Consider the following 12,839-nt stretch of genomic DNA (forward strand, 5'->3'; position numbering starts at 1 on the left):
CATTTTTCTACACCTTACTACCCACAGGGGAATGATCAGGCAGAAGCATCCAACGAGACAATATTAAAAATCCTAAAGAAAACAGTGAATGATGCAAGAAAAGATTGGCATATACAACTCAATCCAGCACTTTGGGCATATTGAACTAGCATCTGCACACCTACAAGAGCTGCACCATATTTATTGGTATATGGATCATAAGCTATTTTACCCCTGGAGGTAGAAATTCCATCTCTCAGAGTCTCTTTGAAAGGCTTAATCCCAGATGAAGAGTATCGAGTTAACCGACTGCAAGAGCTTGAACTACTGGATGAAAGATGCCAATTTGCCTACACTCATCTCAAACCATATCAGTAATGCATGTGCAGGAGCTACAACCATAAAGTTATTCCCCGAAATTTTTAAAACTGGTGACCTAGTACTCAAAGAAAATCCTAGAAATTAGCAAGATCGAAAAAAGAAAGGGAAATTTGAACCTAACTAGTTAGGTCACTATGTCATTATATCAGCTTATGGATTGGGTGCCTATCAGCTAACAACTTCAGAAGGAGATGTGCTTGATGAACCAACTAACAACATCCATCTAAAGAAATACTACACTTGAGTAGTCTAAATGCACAAAAAAATCAAAAAAAAAAAATTTAAATCAAGAAAAAGTAAATAAAAAGGTACAATAAAAGCAACTAGTGAAAACTTGGCAACAGGCACTATTTGTGAGAGGACAACTCCTCTAACTATATCCATACCATTATATCCACAGTAAAACACTATCGGCGATCGCCCGACATTTTTTATCACAATATCCATCCAGGACATACTTAGCGTAGTCACTATCCTGGTTTATCCTCTTACCCTTTCACCGCACCTCACCATGGTTTGGTAATCACTGTACATATCCACATTAAGAAGCACACTTGGCTAAGGGCAGTATAAACTTGCAGCACATTCAAGCCATCAAAACTCGTCACAAACTCAGAACATCATATCCAGCAAAACAACACGAATGCAAAACAAAACATTGATCGCTTAACAGGATTCACAAAATATGATGGATGATTTTCTGAAGTATCCAATGTTGCATTTGGCATAAAGTTTTGACTATGTTTGCACTTGAACATTTTTAATTGTTGGATCCTCTATATTTTCTCAACAATGCTTCAAAGCTAGAGAACATCGTGGGGACTCCAATATTTTCTTAATTTTCTGTCTATGAGGCGATCATCTGTACTGTGTAAATACTTATCTCGAGACGTGTTTCACAACATATCACTAAAGACATGAATCCACTTTGCGCATACAAATAGTTTAATCTTGTCTATTTCTACTCAATCTGCACTCAGGTCATCCTGGTTCAAATATACCTTGAGGCTTGTGCTATCTTGCAAAATCAAAAATCATGTAAATTTTTCTCAGGTCATTATGGTTCAATTATACCATTATGCTTGTATAAATTTTCAACATATCCCAAAACAAATCGATGCTCAATGATGATACATACAAAGAAAGCAAACAACATGTGGCTATACAGAGATGACAAATGCAGAATGAGGATGATCAAAAGCAATTAGTTGCATATCATTTTCTAATTAGTTGCATATCATTTTACATCTCATAGCATATCATATCATACATCTTATTTTCTAGATACATCTCACAACATATCATATCATACATCTCATTTTCAAGATACATCTCACAGCATATCATATCATACATCTCATTTTCAAAATAAATCTCATAGTATATCATATCATACATCTCATTCTCAAGATACATCTCGCAGCATATCATATCATACATCTCATTTTCAAAATACATCTCACAACCTCATGCATTATCACATCATATTCATCAAATATCACATCACATGCATCTATCTAAGCATTTCATCATCATAGAATTAAAAAAAGCATATAGAAAGCATAATCCATAATGCATCACATGAGGATCAAAGAAAATGGTGTCATATATATATCTGTAGACACCTAAAAATGGTCAACGCTTGCGGAGTCATACTTTAACATTTGCGCATTGCCTTATTTTAGGTTTTTGCGTCGCATTAACATTTCTCCTATGATTCGTACTTGGTTTTTATCATTTGCGAACATCGAGTCATTCTTCTACATTCTTCATTTATCTCATTCTCGAATTTGGTCTTGTCGACAACACTATCCAATCATGATTTTGATCGATTTTATCTTATTGCATCAATGTACGTTCTTATTTGTCATCATTTTGGACATCGTCAATCCTAATTAGGGTTTTGTCCTCCTGTCAATCTTGTGATCGATTTGTCATCGATCGTTGTCCTCTTATCAATCTTGTCGATTTATCATCAATCCTTCAATCTTGTCATTTTAACGATCGATTTGTCATCGATCGTCGTCCTTCTCAATCGTGTCAATTTGGATCAATTTGTCATTGTTCCTCGTCAATTGGCACATTTATCAATCAAATCATTTATCACATCGGTCATTTATCAATCCAAAATCAAATCAAATCGAGTCAATTATCTTTCAAGACCTAATTCATCTTCTAGGGTTTCGTGATTTAATCACTTAACCTTGTGTGTGTCATTTCTTCCTTTAGGATTAATAAATTGTTTATTTATCCTAAGTCTTCTCATTACAATTAAATGTTCATTTAATTGGCTAATTATTCCTCTTTGCGAATTATTAATAAATGAGAAATTATTATGAAATTCACTAAATTCCTAATTTCATTATTTCTTAATTCCTAATTTCATTATTTCCTAATTCCTATTTTCTAATTTCCTAATTTTAATTTCCACCTAATTAATTTTTCTTTAGTGCTCCCTATTTTTGTGCTTCATGCGTCATACTCTTGGCATAGCAAGATGTCATAGGGTTCTAGTCCTCTAAGCTTTGCATTGGCAATATGTCATAATTCATGACATAGAAGGTGTCATAACCTTCTTCTTTTCACTCAATTGTGCCATTTTTGAAATTAATTGCTTCTAATATCCATTTCATGCTAAATTTGATCCTATCTCCAATTTATCTATAAATTGGATGATCTTCATCAATCAAAGCTAATTGGTAATCAGACTATTTGAATTTCTAATCACTTTTTCTAATCACGCTTCTAGTATTCTTGTGTCAATGTCAATCTTGCTTTCTCAATTAGGTGTATGCACTTGAAGGTGAGATCTACAACAAAACCATTTGGAGAAGAAAGAAGGACAATGGAGCTGCATGAAGAAGCATTCAAATCTGCTATTGGTTTGCATATGTCTTTAGTTTTGAATGTTTTGATTTCATGTCTCTATTGAGTGTTGTTTAGGATAGATCATTGCAATGAGTTCTTTTGTGATTGAGCTAATTGATTAGTGTTTTGACTTGTTTGTGATGATTTCCTATTTCCTAAGCTACAATATCAAAAAATGATCAATATGCAAAATATGTCATGTCTGTGTCCATACAACAAATTGATCAAAATACAATAGAGACAACGTCTCTCAAGTATGACTATCTCCTGAGGGAGACAGTCTCGCTGCAAATGTCCTAGCACCTGGATCTCCAAGTGGATCCTTTCTAGGAGGCCCTATCATGCCTCTGCTCTCCATCCTTGACCGAGTCTCTCAAGATCGACTAGATCTCAACTATGTAAAACTCTGCACTCGGCACTCCCGAGGCACCACATCCTCATAATGTCTCCTAAAGTACTCCGCCTCCTTGGCTCTCAAAGCCAGCTCTCTCAAAGTGTCTCTCATCAGGCCACCTGCTGCCGCTCTCTGCAAACTCGCCACGAGCTCCTCTACTCAACCCCACCACTCTATCTCTGTATCACGCTCTGTAGTCAGCTGAATAATCTAACACTGATGCGCCAACAACTGTGTTTGCAAATGCTATACTAACAACTACAGCGATCTAATCTGTTCATCCTCCACATGTGTCAGAATCCGCATCTGCAGGGGTACCTGTGAAGGGGTGTCCCTGTCCCTCTACTTGTCCTCAGTGCTAGTGGAGTTAATACATCAGATCTCCTCCTCTGGGCCGGTCGTCTGAAATAATCATGCCCTCCCACCACCGCTAACACCTCGCCAACCCGCTCCTCTCCTCCAACTCTGATAGCCAAACCTCCTCTCCCTCTATCCACCGCCACCCGCCACCCTACCCTCTCACCCCATACCCCCTGGCACCACCATCTCCACCTCTCTCTCCTCTCCTCCCCCAATCAAGTCTCCCTCGATCCAATCTCCCCCTCTCCCCTCGCTAACCTCGGCCACCTCCTCTATCACCACCTCCTCCATCATCACCCCCTTCATCACCACCTCCATCCTCTATCTCCTCACCAGCCTCTCCTTGTTGATCATCCTCATCATCATCAAAAGTAAGAATCATCTCTGCTAGATCTGATATCCGGGCCATGACATGTGTTGCAAAGAGTGTTGCAAACTCGTCAGTCATCCCTACATCCACTATCTCAGAGGCATAATCCCAAATCTAGTCGGCTAAATGAAAGAACTCCTCTACTATCGCCGCACTATCAATCATAGGTCCCCAATCTAGGATATCATGTCTCTGTCGAGCATAAAAACATGCTCCCTATGGAATCCCATGTTGTTGACCATACTACCGCAGAACCTGACTATGCAAAAACCTCTCTATAACAAAGGGCGTATGCCCTATCAGATACTTGGACATGAAAACATGGGGTATCTCGATCCCATCCTCTGCCCATACCTCACAACCTGTATATGGTCGCCAGACAACCATATCAATATCATCCAACACTCTGCTCCAGTGCTCTAGTTTTCCAAGCTTACGCTGGACAACTATCCCTCGGTACCCATATGCGTACGCACACCCAACAGGCCTATCTTTGTCTATCAATGGCCTAGCCGCGGGAATATGCTCCCATGCCCATACCTATAACAATGTGACTCCAACTGATAGACTGCCATATCCCAAATATACCACCTCATGCAAATCCCTATATAAGTGGGCCAGCATAGTCGATCCCCATGCAAAGCGGTGAACCTGTGTCACCATGTCCTCTAGGACCAACCCCCATCCTATAGATAGTCCCTTCGACCTCTGGTTGGGACATAAGAAACCACCAATGAAATCTGTCAGTACCGATGGTAGAGGAGCATAATCCAAATATATAAACTCCTGCCAGGGGATCTCATACCCACAAACTGTATCATCCTAAAAAATCTGGTGAAGTGCCTCTGTCCCACCCTCCTTAGTCTGCTCATATGGTAATAATGTGCCTACCATAGGATTCCATAGAATCTGGTAACAATCCTCAGGCATCACTGTAATCTCACCTGTCACCAAATGAAAGGTGTTTGTATCACTGTGCCACCTCTCAGCTAATGCTGTCAATAAACCCCAGTTTACGATAAACCAAGGCATCTCTAATAATGAGGACAGGCCACACCTCTCAATGATACCCTGTCATCATGTGTTAATCATGGTATCGATGACCACGGTCTCAGAAATCACTCACGCAACTGAACCACTCCAAGACACTCTTATCAAAAGCAAAGCAAGTCCAATATCAGTTTCTTCATCAACACATAGATATCAAAAACAAATTTATCTCAAAAACTTGAAACTTTTAACAATCTAAATCAAGTTCCACATCATATCAATCCATGAAATCATATTAACTTGTAACACAACTCAAGTTTCACATTCGTATCAACTTATAACACAACTCAAGTTTCATATCAACTTGTAACACAACTCAAGTTTCACATCCATATCAGCTTGTAAAACAACTCAAGCTCCACAATTCATATAAAAAAAAAACCACATCATATCGAATTTGCATCAAATTTATATCAACTTTAAAAATCGCAAATCAAATCAAGTTATATCAAAACTCATATTGGACAACTTATCAAAACAATGATAGCAAACACGCAGACTGACAAATTGCACTTATCCCAGTAGAACTAGCATCCCCATACCAATTTTCTTCATTCACAAATCACACTATACCAAAAAAAAATTCCTATGCGCTCACCATGCGCTACCCTATTATCTCCAAGCGCTACCCAAGCTACCCTATGCGCTAGCAAAATCCTATGCGCTACCCTTTTCTTCCAAAGTGCCACCTAACTTATCCTACACACTAAATTACCCTATGCACTAGTCTATCCTCGCTAAGTGCTATATGTCTATCCCTATGCGCTAGGTCATACCTATGCGCTATCTAGCCCTACCCATGCGACCTCCTAGAAAACCTATGCGCTAGGTATTTCCTATGCGCTACTTGTTTTACCCTCTGCATTGCCCTATCCTCCCAGTGCGCTAACCTAATCCTACATGCTATCCTAACCCACTAATGCGCTACCCTACTATTTTTGGATGCTACCCTATTTTATTCAACCCGACGCGCTACAAGACCTATCGTATGCACTATTTCGTGACCCTGACGCGCTAAAACGTAAAATCTGCATGACAAATTGAAAACATGACCAAGAACGACAAAATGAAAAATCAAAAAGGGGTCAAAAGGGTTGACTTATCGGTGGTCCATACGCAATAGGCCTCTGATACCTCTGCACATGCTTGAATCGATGAGAAGAATATGGAATCGGCATGTTGACTTCTCTCCAAGTGTCACTTTCTCCAAAGTCAACAAGCACAAATGAGACAAAAAGGAATCACTTTTTCCCTTTTATAGGGTAAATCAAACTTAGGGTTACGTGGAGGAACGTGAACATTGCTCATGATGTCTCATGCAAACCTATCAAACATCATTATCAGGAGATGAATCAATTTATCACATTCAACATCAACCAAAATTTAAAATGACATTAACATTATCCAAATCAAATGAAATTTTCAAAATTTTTGATTCATCTCCCGAGGGGGCATTATCGATATCATTTTATCAAATCTGGGGCACGACATGAAAAATCAAAACGACACATCATTTTCTTTGAATCAACATGTGCACACACGTCACTTCAAAGAGGGGCAAAATGTAGACGTATAAAAATGACCATATTCCTAAATGAATATTTTATGTTCATTCCTCTATTTTAGTTAAATCTAATTTAACTAAATCACCCACATTCCTCTATTTAATTAAGTAAATTATTCAATTTATTTAGTTAAATTCACTAGAACCTTTTACATCATTTAATTGAATAAATCATTTTATTTAATTAAACCCTTTTCTCTCTACTTTTAATTAAATTTACATTTAATTAATAGTTCACCCCAAATTGAATAAATCTAATTTATTCAATTTCCCAAATTACAACCAAATTGAAATAAAGTAATTTATTTCAATTAATTTTACTTTCCCTCACCCACTCGCAAAATCCTACATCTCCCACTTGCATCCTAAACCCTATTCCTAATTTCTTCTAGAATTCATCTAATCCTAATCAATTAGCCCAAGCCTATTCATTATCCCTTTTCCCTAAATTTGAGGAGGTCACCTCTCAAATTTGGAGTAAAGTCTTCAAAAAGCATTAAAGCCTTCATCCGTTGAATACCCCCAAATTTGGAAGGACTTTTACAAATTTGTCCCCAAAGTCTTTAAACCATTAATAATTAACTAACCCTTAGTGGCATGGTTAGAGACTTTTTGATTAACTTAACCTCCATGTAACCCAAGGGTCTCATCAAGCATTTATTACTTTGACCATGGTTATTCCTTTAACCTTTGCACAAGAGTTTACCTCTTGGGTAAAAGCTTTATACATTGGATAACCCTAACCTAACCTAAACCCTTACCTCCTAGGGTAACCATGAGGTCTTCTCAAGCATTTAATGCTTCCTACCTCTCCTCTCAACCAGCCTTATGTTGACAATTATCACCATTTCATTGGTGAAAAACATGGATTGACAACTTTCAAACTTGACCCTTGATTAACTCTTTCAATCCTGACCATCCATTGCCCTATTTTCACTATGAATAGAGTTCTCATTCCTCCATTTCTAGGATCCATGCAAGCTTTTAGTATCTCATTTATGCTCAATTTTATTAGCACATCTAACTTCTTTTTGTAATAGGAATTGATGCTCTGCAAAAAGGACAAGGTTGGGATAAACAAACACAAGACAAGAAACAAAAGAAGTTGATTGTTAGATGTTAGAAAATCACAAATTAAAAACTATCCTAAGCAAGCATATCAAGAAAGACACTACTAAACAAAAAGAAAGCTTAAGGAATCTACAAAAAGCAACTAAACTCCTCCAAATTCTCTCTACCATGCCGGTAGCTTCCCCTTCCTTGTTCCTCTCCTCTCCAAGTTCCAAACTAGTGTAGCTCTCAATAGCTTTTTGCACTATGGATGCTTATGGAGGTTTGAGATTAAAGTATTTTCTTTAAATGTGAATAAAAAGCTAATACTAGATGCTATAGATACTAAAATGATTTATTTTAAACCAAAATGACAAGATGATTAATGATTTATGCTAAATGCTCTCTAAAATTCTCTATAACTTAGATGCATACAAGTTTTCGAGATCTGGATTATGAAGAAATGGGCTCTATTTATAAGAAAAATGAGCAATGGATGGTTGAGATTGAGTAATCTCAAAAAGGGTCGGGATTGAATGATATTCAATCCATGTGAGGGCTTTCAACCCAATCCCAGGATGACAAGTGTCAATATGAGATAGGTTGAGAGGAGAGGGAATAAGCATTAAATGCTTGACATGACCTGGGAGTCAACTTGGGTGTTAGGGTCAAGGTTGGGTTGAGTGAATAAATTATTTATTCAAAGAATAAAGCTTTTATCCAATGGATAAACTCTTGTGTAAAGGCAGAAGGGATAACCATGGTCAAAGCAATAAATGCTTGAGGAGACACATGAGTGCAAGTTGAAATAACCATAAATGGTTGTGTAAGAGCCATAAGTGGTTTAGAAGACTTTAGAGGTTAAACTGTTGAACACACAAAGCATTAAATGTTTTTCAAAGGCTTTGAAGTCTTTGAGAAGTGACTCAAAGTTGCTTAGGAGTGTGACAATAATTAGGAGATGGATTATGTTAATTAGGAAGGGTTAGAAGAATCTAGAAGGGGATTAGGTTTGCAAGTGGATTTGGTGGGTGAGGGAAAATAAGATTTTATTAAAATAAAATTCATTTATTTCAATAAATAGGTGCAAGTTGCTTTTGTAGGAAAATACAAGTGGGGGGGATAATGATTTAAATAAATGTTTTATTTAATTTATTTAAAAGATGAAAAGGGGGATTTAAATGAAATAAATCATTTCATTTAATTGATTTGTGATTTTGGTTGAATGAATTAATTAAAATAAATTGAATAATTTATTTAATTAATAGGAGAATGTTTTGAAGATGAATTAATTAAATATTAATTAATTAACTGATGGCTAGTGGATTTTTAATGAAATAAATAGGGAATATTCATTTAATTAATTTGGACAGATTTATGTGACTACATTTGCCCCTCTTTGAGACGGTGCAGTTTATTGTGTCGTTTCAAAGAAAGAAAAATAGCTGTGAAGAAATATGCCCCAGAAATATTAATTTAGTAGGTGGTATGCCCCCTCGAGAGATGAGCCAAAAAATTTCAAAAAAGCGGGCGATCTCTCGAAAAAGAACGACAAGTGGAAGGGAGGTAGAATAGAAGATTTTAGCGATGCAGGTAAAAAATAGAAGAAATCAGAGATAAAACAAAGAAATGGGAGGCTCGGGAAGTTCATGGGGACTACGGCGGTGAGTGGAGGGAAAGTTACGATGACGGCGAAGGGTTTATATGGGGAGAAAGGGGTGAAAACAGACTCATTTGTAACCGCAACCATTGTCAAATTTGAGCTCTGATAGTGACCTTTTAGAGGAGCAAGCAGCAGTCAGGATGTCGATACCAGTAGCAGAGCACCGATTTGAGCGAGTCTGACGATTCCAGCGGCCAGATGACTATGGACTAGCGGTAGGCAAATTTGAAATTTTGATTTTTATGCATTTTTTACATGTTTTTTGCTGAGTCCAAGTTGATTCATGACAATAGCACTGAAACTATGTTTTGGCACTTTTGTTCAATTAATTAGCGCTTTTGTGTCGCAATGGCGCTATTGTATTGTTGTTTGAGTGCTATTGTTAGCAGTAGCACTATTGTATGCATGTTTGAGTGCTATTGTTGGTGTAGCGCTATTGAGGGGTCAATTGAGCGCTTTTGATGTGAAGCAGCACTTTTGTATAGGTCTTGTAGTGCTTTTGTATGGTTGATTGAGCACTTTTGTTATGCGATTAGCGATTTTGTAGGGAATGAGTGCTTTTGTGTGCAAAATAGCACTTTTGTATGCAAAATAGCGCTTTTGTATGCAAAATAGCGCTTTTGTGTAGAAGAATAGATGCCCCAGTGTTTTGAACAGATAATCTCCGGATGTCAATGATGGATGGATGGAGATGTGAAGTGAGGGTTGTTTTGAACCATAGCAGCCCTAATGAGATTTGGGTCATTAGGATAAATTCCTACTGAAGTCTAGGTGTGCCATGATTGTTTACCTGTTGAGACCCCAAGATATTTGATCAAAGTATATGTTGATAGTCTAGGTTTAAACTTAAGAAAGTTTGAAACAAAACAACTAATGATGATTGATGATGCACGTGTGTAGGAGGATCTACGTGTCTTACAGTTGCGCGAGAGACATTCGGCTACACAAGGGCTACGTGATCGACTGACAAAGGTCGAGATTGATTGTATTGTAGCGACTGGGCTGTATGATGTGATGTATATACCCATGATTCGGATGAATCATGGTTTGATTACAGCCTTGGCAGAGTGCTAACACAGTGAGACATGCACATTTCACTTAGCATAGGGGGAGATGATGGTGACATTGGAGGATGTGTGGCGTATCTTGCATATTCCCATTCGGGGTGAGCTAGTTACATATGATAGATCATGGGGGACTCTAGCGGTGCAGAGATTCTTTGATGAGGACGTGTATATTGATGATGGCTCCATAGCCTGGGAGGATATTGCTGCTTTGTACGAGCCATTGCCAGCAGTTTTCTCAAGGATCGTGGGAGGGCAACTATGTCCTGATAGGCGATCACATGGTCTGGCCATTGATTGGGGACAAATTATAGAGCAGATGATGATAGAAGGGACGCAATTTTCCTGGGGACCATGTGTGTTAGCGCACCTGTATTAGGAGCTGCATAAGGTGGTATACCGCGAGAAGGGTTCATTGGTAGTGGGAGTGATGCTGTTGCATATATGGGCATGGGAGCACCTACTAGTGACTTGACCAGTGAGTCTGAGATTCTGAGCAGTTGACCAGCCCTATGTATTTATGTATAGTGGTATGATGAGTTAGCCCCACCTGGGGAAGTTAGAGTGGTGGCGGCAGGCACTAGATGATCTTGATGCAGTGATCTGGAGGCCTTACATTGAGTGCGAGCCCTGGGCGGATGATGCGGAGGCATTACCATATGTGTTTATGACCCGATTCCTTATTGGGAGGACATGCTATGATGTAGAGAGACAGGTGTTGGGTAGAGTGGTGAGACAGTTTGAATGTCGGTAAGGATTGTCGAGGGGATTAGGAGAGTATGCCAGAGTGGTCCGAGAGAGATATGCATGGGGGCCAATACTTCCTTATGATCAGACATTGGCGGAGTTCTGGATGCTTCAGACGAGGCCATGGGATATACGGCCGAGGGTGGTAGATGCAGGGGTATTGGAGGAGTATACGCAGTATATGGCAGCTCATCCGATACTTCGGATATCAGATCTGGCGGAGCCGATTCTTGATTTTGAGGAGGATAGGGGGTGGAGACAGAGGAGGAGAGGAGGTTGAGGACCGATAGTAGGTGGATGAGGGAGAGGGGATGGTGGTGATGGAGGAGGGGGAGGAGGAGGAGGTGGAGGTGGGGATGGTGGAGGTGGCGAAGGAGGTGGCTTAAGTGGTCGAGTCCAACGGAGAGGGAGAGGTGGGTTGCCACTGCGGATATCACAGGGTCCTTTGATACAGGGAGTAGTCAGATTAGGTGGCTGAGGTATGGAGAGGGAGATACCGATGGATAGAGGGGAGGGAGCCACTGGTGAGGGAGCGACAGGTGGTGGACCTATGGATATAGGGGAGGGAGTTGCTAGAGATATGCGAGAACATATGCTAGTATATTTACAGACTTGACTTATAGAAACTAAGACACAAGTGGAGGATCTAGAGGCGGAGGTGGCAGCCAAAGATGTGCAGCTATTTGCATGAGAGTCAGAGCTGACTGTAGTTGTGCAAGAGAGAGATCAGGTCATTGATATGGTGATCTAGTTGCAGGAGAGAGTGAGGGTCTTGGAGGGAGTACAGGGATAGGGGCCATCTATGGAGGCATTAGTGAGGGAGGTATGGAGAGTAGGTGGAGAGGTTGATTACTAGTGGGATCTATATGAGTAGGTGGTGTCATCTAGTCAGCGAGCACTGAGCTATTCACAGATGCGACAGGCTAGATCAAAGTGATTTCAAAGGGTGCAGAGCAGTGGGGGTGTGATGGGTCCACTATGGAGAGATAGGTCAGATGGTGTAGGAGGGAGTGGTGGTTTGATGGGTCCTCCATAGAGAGATAGATCAGATGATGCAAGGACTAGTGGGGGAGCAGGTGGAGAGAGTGGTGCAGCATCGGGTCAGAGTGGCATCTGAGAGAGCATTTGGTATGCATGTATATATATTTGTCATTTTGGACTGGATCTTGGATGGCTCTTGGTAGTCAATTTTTGGACTTCATTGTACTCTAATACATGAGATGATATATATATATATGAGGAGATCCCATTTTTGGTTTATGATATGTAGGTTTGAGATGTATGGATGCTATACAGGATGATGATCTTATGAGTTATGCTTAGATGGATATGTGTATATGTATGCATTT

The sequence above is a fragment of the Cryptomeria japonica genome, chromosome 3 (genome assembly GCF_030272615.1).
Source record: "Cryptomeria japonica chromosome 3, Sugi_1.0, whole genome shotgun sequence".
Taxonomy (NCBI): Eukaryota; Viridiplantae; Streptophyta; class Pinopsida; order Cupressales; family Cupressaceae; genus Cryptomeria; species Cryptomeria japonica.